We start from the raw sequence: 13,415 nt of genomic DNA on the forward strand, positions 1-13,415 counted from the left end.
TCTTGTCCTAAACGAGCAACCCTTATTTTGAAACAGTGATCCCAAATTCTGAATTCTCCCACAAGAGGAAATATCCTTTCACATCCACCCTCTCCAGTTCCCTCAGGATCTTATTTGTTTCAATCAAGTCGCTTCTTACTCTTCGAAACTCCAGTGGATACAAGCCTGTACTCTCCAGCCTTTCCTCATAAGACAACTAGCCCATTCCTGGTATTAGTCTGATAAACCTACTCTAAACTGCTTGTAATGCATTTACACCTTTTCTTAAATAAGGAGACCAATACTGTACACAGTACTCCAGATGTGGTCTCACAAATACCCCGAATAACTAAAGCATAACCTCTTGTATTCAATTTTTCGTACAACAAATGATAACATTCTATTAGCTTTGCTAATAGAATTGCTCAAGGAACATCGCTTGAGCCAGAGCCAGGGTCAGATCAGCTGAAGCAGTTAAAGGCAGTTAGATCAACAGTTAGTTCTTAACTCTGCCAGCTTCAGATATGCCTTAAGAGAACTCGTGATGTGGAGATGCCGGCGTTGGACTGGGGTAAACACAGTAAGAAGTTTAACAACACCAGGTTAAAGTCCAACAGGTTTATTTGGTAGCAAAAGCCACACAAGCTTTCGAGGCTCTAAGCCCCTTCTTCAGGTGAGTGGGAATTCTGTTCACAAACAGAACTTATAAAGACACAGACTCAATTTACATGAATAATGGTTGGAATGCGAATACTTACAACTAATCCAGTCTTTAAGAAATAAAACAATGGGAGTGGAGAGAGCATCAAGACAGGCTAAAAAGATGTGTATTGTCTCCAGACAAGACAGCCAGTGAAACTCTGCAGGTCCACGCAACTGTGGGAGTTACAAATAGTGTGACATGAACCCAATATCCCGGTTGAGGCCGTCCTTGTGTGTGCGGAACTTGGCTATCAGTTTCTGCTCAGCGACTCTGCGCTGTCGTGTGTCGCGAAGGCCGCATTGGAGAACGCTTACCCGAATATCAGAGGCCGAATGCCCGTGACCGCTGAAGTGCTCCCCAACAGGAAGAGAACAGTCTTGCCTGGTGATTGTCGAGCGGTGTTCATTCATCCGTTGTCGCAGCGTCTGCATAGTTTCCCCAATGTACCATGCCTCGGGACATCCTTTCTTGCAGCGTATCAGGTAGACAACGTTGGCCGAGTTGCAAGAGTATGTACCGTGTACCTGGTGGATGGTGTTCTCACGTGAGATGATGGCATCTGTGTCGATGATCCGGCACGTCTTGCAGAGCTTGCTGTGGCAGGGTTGTGTGGTGTCTTGGTCACTGTTCTCCTGAAGGCTGGGTAGTTTGCTGCGGACAATGGTCTGTTTGAGGTTGTGCGGTTGTTTGAAGGCAAGAAGTGGGGGTGTGGGGATGGCCTTGGCGAGATGTTCGTCTTCATCAATGACATGTTGAAGGCTCCGGAGGAGATGCCGTAGCTTCTCCGCTCCGGGGAAGTACTGGACAACGAAGGGTACTCTGTCCACTGTGTCCCGTGTTTGTCTTCTGAGGAGGTCGGTGCGGTTTTTCGCTGTGGCGCGTTGGAACTGTTGATCAATGAGTCTAGCGCCATATCCTGTTCTTATGAGGGCATCTTTCAGCGTCTGGAGGTGTCTGTTGCGATCCTCCTCATCCGAGCAGATCCTGTGTATACGGAGGGCTTGTCCGCTCGACAATCACCAGGCAAGACTGTTCTCTTCCTGTTGGGGAGCACTTCAGCGGTCACGGGCATTCGGCCTCTGATATTCGGGTAAGCGTTCTCCAAGGCGGCCTTCGCGACACACGACAGCGCAGAGTCGCTGAGCAGAAACTGATAGCCAAGTTCCGCACACACAAGGACGGCCTCAACCGGGATATTGGGTTCATGTCACACTATTTGTAATTCCCACAGTTGCGTGGACCTGCAGAGTTTCACTGGCTGTCTTGTCTGGAGACAATACACATCTTTTTAGCCTGTCTTGATGCTCTCTCCACTCCCATTGTTTTGTTTCTTAAAGACTGGATTAGTTGTAAGTATTCGCATTCCAACCATTATTCATGTAAATTGAGTCTGTGTCTTTATAAGTTCTGTTTGTGAACAGAATTCCCACTCACCTGAAGAAGGGGCTTAGAGCCTCGAAAGCTTGTGTGGTTTAAGAGAACTCACCATTCAACCAGTGAAAAGTACCCAATCGGACAGCGCTTACAGATAGTGGACAACTACAGAAGAACCTCCAAATCTTTTCCAAGCCACCAGACCTGGTTGTATCTAGTTTTTTTTGAGAGTGACTAAGATTCTGTTATTACTGTTTTGGTACTAAATGACCCTTATCTTTATTTGAACAGCATTTCAGTCGAACCATCCTTTAATTAAAATTGTAACTGGTTTAGTTAAAGTTCCCAGTTGGTTGAATAAAATAAGTTGTTAATTATTCACTAAAAGCCACCTTTAGGAAGGAGCACTGTGTACAGTTCTGGCCACCCAATCGTAGAAAGGATATTATTAAACTAGAAAGAGTGCAGGAAAGATTTACTAGGATGCTACTGGGACTTGATGGATTGAGATATAAGGAGAGGCTGGATAGACTGGGACTTTTTTCTCTAGAGCGTAGGAGGTTGAGGGGTGATCTTATAGAGGTCTATAAAATAATGGGGGGCACAGATCAGCTAGATAGTCAATATCTTTTCCCAAAGGTAGGGGAGTCTAAAACTAGAGGGCATAGGTTTAAGGTGAGAGTGGAGAAATACAAAAGTGTCCAGAGGGGCAATTTTTTCACGCACAGGGCGGTGAGTGTCTAGAAGAAGCTGCCAGAGGTAGTAGTAGAGGTGGGTACAATTTTGTCTTTTAAAAAGTGTTTAGACAGTTACGTGGGTACGATAGGTATAGAGGGATATGGGCCAATGTGGGCAATTGGGACTAGCTTAGTGGTTTAAAAAAAAGGCCGGCATGGACAAGTTGGGCTGAAGGGCCTGTTTCCATGCTGTAAACCTCTATGACTAGTTATTTGCTGCACTTTTTGCAATTCATGCACAAGCATACCCAGATCCCTCTGCACCTGAGAGCTCTACAATGTCTCATCGTTTAGTTAGTATTCTTTTTTATCCACCCTGCCAAAATAGACAATTTCACATTTTCCCACATCACACTTCATTTGCCAGATCTTTGCCTAGTCACCTGACCTATCTATATCCCTTTATAACCTCCCTATGTCTATTTCACAGCTTTCTTTCCTACCTAGCTTTGTGTCATCAGCAAATTTAGCAACCATACCATCGGTCCCTTCATCCAAACAATTTATGTATATTGTAACGAGTTGACGCCCCAGCACTGATCTCTGTGACATACCATTCATCACATCCTGCCAACCAGTAAATGAGCCATTTATGTATATTCTCTCTTTTCTGTTAGCTAGCCAATCTCCCAACCTTGCCAGTATGTTACCCCCTGCACCATGAGTTTTGATTTTCTATAATAACATTTGCTGAGGCACTTTACTAAATGTCTTCTGGAAATCTTAAGTACAGCACATCCACCAGTTCCCCTTAATCCACAGCACCTGTTACATCTTCAAAGAATTCCAATAAATTGGTTAAACACTATTTTCCTTTCACAAAACCATGTTGATTATCTCTGATTACTTCAAATTTATCTAAGATATAACGTCTTTAAAAATAACTGCTAACATTTTCTCTGTGACAGATGTTAAGCTAGTTTCCTGCTTTCTGACTTCCTTTTTGAATAATGGATTTTGCATTTGCCATTTTCCAGTCTAATGGAACTTTCCCCGAACCGAGTTAATTTTGGAAAATTAAAACCAACGTATCCACTATCTCACTAGCCACTTTTAAGACCCTAGGATGAAGTCCATCAGGGCCCAGGGATCTGTTAACCCGCAATTCCAACAATTTGCTAAATACCACTTCCCTGGTGATTGTAATTTTCCTGAGTTCTTCCCTCCCTTCCGTTTCCTGATTTACAGCTATTTCTGGCATGTTACTTATATCTTCTATAGTGAAGTCCAATGCAAAATGCCTGTTCAATTCATCTACTATTTACTTATTTACCATTATTGATTCACCTTCTATAGGACTAACTATTCTAAACCACTGGAATTTTATTCTGGGAGCTTTGGATGACACCTTAACTGTAACATTTTATTTTTTACTGCAATTACTGTCTGTGTTTTAACATGGGATTTTAGCTGATGGGTAACCTTATACTGTGTTCCGTTCGAGAGAGGACAGAACTGTGAATATTGTGTAATATGTTGGAAGTATTTTTAAATCATATATGTGTGCGCACAACACATGACCAGCTGGATGTTTATGTGGAAAATCAGCTACTCAGCAGAGAGCAAGCATAATACACATTCAACCAGTAGCCAGAGCTGATGGAAAGACAGAAGTGTACCTCCACGAAAACTGGTTTTTCTCCTACTGTCCAGTTTTGGAGAGGATACTAGGGGAAAAAAGACAAGATTGTGTGATGCTGCTCCTAACCAGTCAAAACGTCCCATGTGACCTAAGATGCCCTTCACCATGTCCTGCTAGCACCACTTACTTGCTAGATGCACATGATTAGGGATAGGGGCCAGTTACAGCCACATTTCCCACCTCTCTGCCACTGATTCCTTGTCCCTGGAACTGCTGGTTGGACCCTGAAAATAGGCCTAATGGAAATGGGCCCACTAATATCATTTGGAGGGAGGGGGTCCAGTGAAGACGTCCTCTTCCTCTGATTGTTTATCTGCTGAAGGCTTCAGTCTTGGCTGAGACCTCATTCATTGTCCAGGATCAATCTTTCGGAGGTCTGGAAGTGGATTATAATCCGAGCCCCTTGTTGGGACTTCTCCAGATTAGGCATACACATCGGATGATCACTCTCACTTAAAATGTGTGGGTTTACGAGGATGGGGCCAGGGTGGGATTGTTGTCGGTGCGGACTCGATGGGCTGAATGGCCTCCTTCTGCACTGTAGAGATTGTATGATTCTATGATTCTCTATAAGATTGAGAAAGACAGGCCTCACAGATAATTAAGTGGGTCTAAAGAACTGATATAACTTTTCCTGAAGGAAAGGAACCACCAGAGAATATTACCATCCTCCAGATAGCCTTTTTAACAAATTTTAGGCAGATTATAACAAATTGGATATTATAAGGTAAAGGTAAAATACTGCTGATGCTGGAATCTGAAACAAAAGCAGAAAATGCTGGAGAAACTTACCAGGTCTGACAGCATCTGTGGAGAGAGAATAGAGCCAACTTTTCGAGTCAGGATGACTGGGCACCTCTTTGTATGGATCTTAAAATGAGTTTAGATTTAGCCCTTGCTCCAGGCGATAGTGAACCAGACAAAACAAAGGATTCTGGTGAAACACAGTGAGCCTCTTATTGATCGCTCAGCGATTTTAGCAATGCAACAATGTTCTCATCGAAACATTTTGAGTTTGCCTCAGAGAGGGCTTTGTCAATTGGTTATTCCAACATTGTCCTGTCTCTCCGTGTCTTCGATGGTTAACTAGGCCACCCATCCCCAACTGCAGACACGATCCCCAGGGTATTCTCTTATATTGATCCATTTGCAGGGCTCTTCTGACACCTGCTTGTCTGGTGACACAATCCCTCTTTTCTCACATGATTTGATTATTCGATTGTCCTCATTGCCAGCTCAAGCTGAGCGCTGATGTTAAGGTTCTTGGGATAACCACTTTCCTTTGTTCACAGTAGGTGCAGTTTGCTGGGACAATTAGTTTTGAGATGCCTGAGAGTCCAGCAATGCACTCCTTACCTTGGTCTCGGTTGTCCTGGCCTATGGCTTGTAATTAACTGCTCCCAGTGGTTGTATTTTTATGAATAAACAAGGCAGAGGATGAAAGGCTCCTATTTTGAGACTCAGTGCTGTGATGGGGACAGGAACATGGAATGTTTTCCATTGCGGAGGCTGGTGAGAAAACATGCCAAATCTTCCAGTTCCGGCTTCATTAACTATGTTTTATGCCTTATTCAGTGGCCGGGGAGGCCTGGATGTCATGTAGTTCATTGTCGTGTTCAGGTGCTAAATGGAAAAGGCGCCCAACATCACTGACCCAGTATTGAAGAAAATGCAGATAGATCTCCAAGAGCACTCTGACATCGGAAGGTGGATCTCCTAGAACATCAAGGTTGGAAGTTGGACCCCCTCCAGGACACCGAATCTGGAAGGTCCAGCTGCTGATTCTCCCCCCACCCACTGCTGTGGTGTTCCAGGGTTGCGGACAGAATCCATCCATCCATCACAGAATTCATCTTTGGACACTATCCAAAGATGTTCAGGCTAGGTGGATTAGCCATGATCAATACACGGGATTATGGAGATGGGGAAGTGGGTCTAGGTAGAGTGCTCGATCAGAGATTCAATGAAGACTGAATGGGCCGAATTGCCTCATTTCTGTACTGTAGAGTTTCTATAGTTTCTAGGACACAAAGAGGCTGATGCAATAACTCTTTCTAAATAATATTGTAAGTATGTGTTGAGGAAGAAAAAAATACCTGTGTTGGTTGTCCACAAATAGACGATGGAATTCTCAGAAAATAACTGAGGATAATTTATATTCTAGAGTGCTAATAAAACTAAATGTCATAAGAATGTTGCAGAAATTTTCTAGGATAGAAAATAATTCTGAGTAACTTGATTAGACATTACGGAACAAGAGTTGGGAATTTATTAAGAATCATTCCTGTTTTGCACTAAGTGCAGCAGATTCCCCCTAATGTGTTCAACAAGAACTTTGCCCCCCGGCCCTCTGGTGAAGCTATAATGGGAAAGTGAGAGCAAATATATGCATATTTAGAAGAAAATGGACTGATAAATGCACATTTGGAAGAAAATGGACTAATTAGTGACAGGCAGCATGTTTTGTATGGGGAAGGTCATGTCTCACCAACTTGATTAAGTTTTTTTGAAGAGGTGACAAAGATAATTGATGAGGAAAGGGCTGCAAATGTAGTTTATCTGGACTTTAATAAGGTGTTTGACAAGATCCCACATGGTAAGCTGGTACATGGGATTCGGGGTGAGCTGGCTTGATGGATACAGAACTGGCTTGGTCATAGAAGTGGAGATGCCGGCGTTGGACTGGGGTAAGCACAGTAAGAAGTCTCACAACACCAGGTTAAAGTCCAACAGGTTTATTTGGTAGCAAATACCATAAGCTTTCGGAGCACAGCTCCGAAATGACAGAAATGTCCCGAGGCATGGTACATTGGGGAAACCATGCAGACGCTACGACAACGGATGAATGAACACCGCTCGACAATCACCAGGCAAGACCGTTCTCTTCCTGTGGGGGAGCACTTCAGCAGTCATGGGCATTCAGCCTTGGATCTTCAGGTAAGCGTTCTCCAAAGCGGCCTTCACGACACACGACAGCGCAGAGTCGCTGAGCAGAAACTGATAGCCAAGTTCCGTACACATGAGGACGGCCTAAACCGGGATGTTGGATTTATGTCACATTATCAGTAACCCCCACAGCTTGCCTCCTGGACTTGCAGAATTTCACTAGCTGTTCTGTCTGGAGACAATACACATCTCTTTAACCTGTGTTGAATGCTACCTCCACCCACATTGTCTGTACATTTAAGACCTGGCTGGCTGTAGAGATTTGCATTCTAATCAGTATTCTGTAATTTGATTTCTGTGTCTGTTTGCACTGCTTGAGAACAGATATCCACTCCATCTGACGAAGGAGCTGTGCTCCGAAAGCTTATGGTATTTGCTACCAAATAAACCTGTTGGACTTTAACCTGGTGTTGTGAGATTTCTTATTGGTCATAGAAGACAGAGAGGAGCGGTGGAAAGCTGTTTTTCAGAATGAAAATTTGTAGCTAGCGGTGTTCCGCAGGGATCTTGGTTGTTTGTAGTATATATAAATGATCTGGAGGAAAACGTAGGTGGTCTGATTAGTAAGTTTGCAGATGACACGTAGATTGGTGGAGTTGCTGATAGTGCCGGGGATTGTCAGAGGATAAAACAGGATATAGGTAGATTGGAGATTTGGGCACAGAAATGGCAGATGGAGTTTAATCCAGACAAATGTGAGGTGATGTATTTTAGAGGATCAAATGGTGTGAATTATACTGTAAATGGCAGAACCCTTAGGAACATTAACATACAGAGGGATCTGGACATACAGGTCCACAATTCCCTAAAAGTGGCAACACAGTTGGCCAAGGTGATGAAGAAGACATCTGACATGCTTGCCTTTATCAGTTGGAGGGTTGAGTACAAGAGTTGGTAAATCATGTTACAGCTATATAAAACCTTGGTTAGGCCACATGTGGAAAATTGCATGCAAGTCTGGTCGCCACACTACCAGAAGGACATGGAAGCTTTGGAGAGAGTGCAAAGGAGGTTCACCAGTATGTTGCTTGGTTTCGAGGGTGTTGACTATGAGGAGAGGCTGAATAAACTAGGATTGTTTTCACTGGAAAGATGGAGGCGGAGGGGAGACCTGATGGAGGCCTACAAAATTATGAGAGGCATAGAGAGGGTAGATAGTCAGAGACTTTTTCCCAGGGTGGAAGTATCAATTACAAGGGGGCACAGGTTCAAGGTGAGAAGGAGAAAGTTTAAGGGAGACATGCAGGGAAGTTTTTCATACAGAGAATGATGGGTGCCTGGAATGCTCTGCCAGAGGAGGTGGTGGAAGCAGACACATTAGCAACATTTTAAGAGGCATCTGGATAGGTACATAAATAGGGACGGAATAGAGGGATACGGACTGAGTAAGGGCAGAAGGGTTTTTTAGTTTAGTTAGGGAATCATGATCAGCACGGGCTTTGAAGGCCAAAGGGTCTGTTCCTGTGCTGTACTTTCCTTTGTTCTTTAACTCCAAGGAAATTTCCGGTAAAAGTGTGTTTGTGAGAGTCTCGTGCCTCGCTACTTATGAGGGGGAGAGAGGTGGGAAGGGAGTGGGAGAGCATGTTTGAGGAGGGAAGATCCTGAGCCAGTAGAAGTTCGAGTTTAATGACAGGATCTTATTATTTTTAAATTACATTTCTCATCGAGCAGCCAGTCAAATTAACAGGCTGGCCGAGGTGCCAGGCAGCAATGTCAGTGGGTAGAAGGCCATGACTGTTGGAGCGATCCCCTGACAACCAGGAATGTTCAGGGACTGGTGATGAGGGGTCAGACTGGCAGTCAGAAGGGAGGTGCAGGGAAGTCTGGGAGAGATTGTGGATTTAGGGTGGGGGCGAGGGCAACGACCGTGGCAGAACATCTGCTTGTGGAGGTGACAGAAGCACTCCTTCTTCTCTTGGTCCCCAAGCAGTGCCATGAAAATAGCTTGCCTGCTGGACCTGACTTCCCATCTCTTTTTAGCTGCTGGATTGCCCAAATCCTGGGAAATCAATGCAGGTTGCATTAGTTTCCAAATATAAGGAAAGGGTTAGTATTTAAATATTCTAATTATGGATGTGCTTCTCCAGAGTGGGTTAGTGGGATGTCCCAATATCCACCACTGTTAAAATGGAAAAAGGTGCATGTGCGATGGGTTTTGGTCAGCTTTGAAAAATTAGCGAATACACATTCCCCTGACCCTGCCTCCACTGCCCTGCAACTTTCCAACCCTCAGCCGTTTATTTTCCTCCTCCCATAGTATTACAGCAGGTATATGTTTGAAATCTGTTGTTTTTAATTGACAAAGGCTGTACTTCACAGTTTGAATATACATGTAATTGAACTATGTCAGAGAGATATGGAAAATGATCAGAGAGCTCCAAAAACCTTATTACTGTCAGTATACGGGCAATGTGATGAAGCAGTAGTTGAAATGTCAATGGATTGCTGGGTTATATGAGTAGTGAATGTGTTGAAGCTTAAGCATGGGTATCAGTGTAACACAGGTCTGTTTTGGACCCCACACGTTTCATTGAAGCTTATTGCCACCCAGCAAGCACTCAGAAAATTGTTTCCAGGGGCAAATTGCCTCTAATGTATCCCATAGCTGATTAACCTTGTTAAATGCAACATTGATTGGATATGCTTTGCTATGCTAGTTGAACTTCAAGCCAGCCAGTATTCAGAGGTTAAAGGAACAATTGATCCATTCACCAATTACACACAAACATTGTAAGTGATATAATTGATTTAAAAATCACATTGTTCCCGGTGAAAGAGTATTCATGTTGGAGAATGGCTCTGTGGATAGTGCTTTCTTGGTACCTCATTCAAGTGCCTATTCTGCTCTTGTGAGGCTGGACAGAAAATATCACATTGTGATGGCGAGCATAAAAGAGCTTGTCTTCTCTTGATGTCCAAAAGTGCTCTGGCACTTTTGAAAGGACCTCGCCTCAGTCTTGAGATACGGCTCCTGTAGACCATGTTATAGGGGGCCCAAGACTACACTGTTCACATAAGGAGTTGTGTTCAGCCCTTCTTAGCAAATGATAGCTAGGCTCAATTGGTGCCACATTTGCCTCAAAGGGTTGTGAGGTTAAGTCCCACTCGAGCACGTGAGAATATAAGCAGGCTTACGGCTCATTATTAGAAATATTGTCATTTGGATGAACTGCTGATCAAGGCACAGGCTGGATTTAAATATTCCATCTGACTATTTGAGGAATTTCCACTCCATCTGACGAAGGAGCAGCGCTCCGAAGCTAATGGCATTTGCTACCAAATAAACCTGTTGGACTTTAACCTGGTGTTGTTAAAACTCTTACTGTATTTGAGGAACACCGGGGAACTATGCTAGAGTCAACATTCTTTCCAAATCACAAGGGGTCTGCACATAGGGAGAAACTATTCCCATTGGTGGAAGGATGGAGAACCAGAGGACACTGATCCAAAGTGATTGACAAAAGAAGCAATGGCGACATGAGGAAAACTTTTATTATGCTGGGAGTGGCTCAGATCTGGAATGCCCTGCCTAAGAGGGCAGTAGAAGCAGATTCGATTATGGCTTTCAAAAGAGATTTGGATTGTTTTCTGAAGAGGAAAATTTGTAGGACAACGGGGAAAAGGCAGGAGAGTGGCAACAGGTGAATATCTCTTGCAAAGAGCCAGCACAGACACAATGGGCCAAATGGCCTCCTTCTGACTGAAACCTTTCTATCGTTCAGGAGGCCTTGTGGCGTAGTGAAAGCTACCGCTGGACCAGAAGCTCCGGGTTTGAGTCCAACACAGGGGTTGTTGGCCATGGAAGTAGCGTTCAACGGGCTGATAATCCGCTCGGGAATCTTTTCACCACTACCCCACTATTCCCCAAAGAGTAAATATAGTATGGGTATGAAGATGCACCAAAAAAAATTCTATCATTCTATTACTCTGTTTTAAAGATTACTTCATCAAGACATAGGAGCAGAATTAGGTCATTTGGCCCATCGAGTCTGCTCTGGCATTCAATCATGGCTGATATTTTTCTCATCCCCATTCTCCTGCCTTTTCCCCATAACCCCTGATCCCCTTATTAATCAAGAATAAGGCTTTACAGCATAGGAAGAGCCCCTTCATGCTATCGTGTCTGCGTCTCCATCAGCACCAACTATTTTAATCACATTTTCCAGCACTTGGTCTGTAGCCCATCCACAATCATATATCACTGATAAATTTAAAATAAAAAAACATTATTTCATTTTCTTATTCTTTTGTGGGATCTGAGTGTGCCTGCAAGGTCAGCATTTATTGCCAATCCCTAAATACCCTTGAGAAGGTGACGATGAGCCTTCTTCTTGAACCGCTTCAATCCAGGTGATGCAGGTACACCCACAGTGCTGCTAGGAAGGAAATTCCAGGATTTTGATCCAGCTCCGTGAAGGAATGGTAATATAGTTCCAAGTGCACAGATGGTGTGTTGCTGGGAGGGAGATATGCAGTTGGAGATACCCTTGTTTTTAAGTGGTAGAGGTTTGGAAGAAATTGTCAAAGGACCTTGGCAAGCTGTTGCATCTTCTATATGGTGCATGCTGTTGGCACTGTGCATTGACGATGGAGAGAGTGAATGTTTAAATGATGGATAGAGTGCCAGTCAAGCAAGTGTCAATTGACATTCAATGGCGTTATGATCGCTGAATCCCTCACTTTAAACATCCTGGGGTTACCATTGACCAGAAACTGAACTTGACTAGCCATACAAATACTGTGGCTACAAGAGCAGGTCAGAAGCTAGGAATCTTTTGGTGGGGAGCTTACATCCTGACTCTCCAAAGCCTGTCCACCATCCCCAAGGCACAAATCAGGATTGTGATGGAATACTCTCCACTTGTCTGGATGAATGCAGCACCAACAACACTCAAGAAGCTGATACCATCCAGGGCAAAGCAACTTGCTTAATTGGTACCATTACCACAAACATTCACTCCCTCCACCATCAACACAAAAGGCAGTTGCATGTACCATCTACAAGGTGCACCGAAGTAACCGAGCTTCCTTAGGAAGCACCTTCCAAATCCACAACCATTATCATCAAGAAGGACAAGGGCAACAGATACATGTGAACACCACCACCCGGAAGTTCCCCTCTAAGTCACTCACCACCCTGATTTGGAAATATATTGCCATTCCTCTATTGTCGCTGGGTCAAAATCTTGGAACTCCTTCCCTAACAGCACTTGTACATACCTACACCGCATGGATTACTGCAGTTCAAGAAGGTGATTCGCCATCACCTTCTTGGGAGAAATTAGGGATGGGCAATAAATGCTTTCCTAACCAGTGACACCTACGTTACAAGGATGATTTTTTAAAAAAGTGGTTGATTTGTCCTGAATGGTGTTGAGCTTCTTGAGTGTTGATGAAGTTGCATTCATCCAGGCAGATGGGAAGTATTCCATCACACTCCTGTCTTGTGCCTGGTAGTGGAGATGCCGACGTTGGACTGGGGTAAACATAGTAAGAAGTCTCACGACACCAGGTTAAAGACTTTAACCTGGTGTTGTGAGACTTCTTATTGTGCCTTGTAGACAGACTTTGGGGAATTAGGAGGTAAGTTGTTCTCTGCAGACTTTCCAGCCTCTGACCCTGTAGCCACAGTAATTATATGGTTGGTCCAGTTAGTTTCTGGCCAATGGCAACCCCATGATGTTTAATTGTCCATCACCATTCATAACTGGATGTTGCAGGATTGCAGAGCTTAGTTGTAGAATCATTTAACTTTGTCTATTGCATATTGCATTCGCTGTTTGGCATGCAAGTAGCTTTGTATTGTTGCCTCACTTGGTTCGCACTTCATTTTTAGCTACGTCTGGTGCTGTTTTCTCTTGATTGAATCAGGGTTGATCCCATGGCTTGGTGGTAATGGTAGAGTGAGGGATATGCGAGGTCAAGAGTTTAGAGCCTGTATTTGAATACTATTCTGTTTCTACTGATAGCCTACTAGACCTGTGTTTATTCTATCTCATTTAGCACAGGTGGTAGTGTCACACAGCACAATGGA

The 13,415-nt window shown here is 43.9% G+C and overlaps 1 protein-coding gene across 4 annotated transcripts in view; it reads left to right on the plus strand.

Moving 5' to 3' along the window:
- klhl30 (kelch-like family member 30) overlaps positions 1 to 13,415 on the plus strand; it is a 58,900-nt gene that overhangs the window by 18,052 nt on the left and 27,433 nt on the right. The window lies entirely within an intron of this gene.

This window comes from Mustelus asterias, chromosome 3, assembly GCF_964213995.1.
Source record: "Mustelus asterias chromosome 3, sMusAst1.hap1.1, whole genome shotgun sequence".
Taxonomy (NCBI): domain Eukaryota; kingdom Metazoa; phylum Chordata; class Chondrichthyes; order Carcharhiniformes; family Triakidae; genus Mustelus; species Mustelus asterias.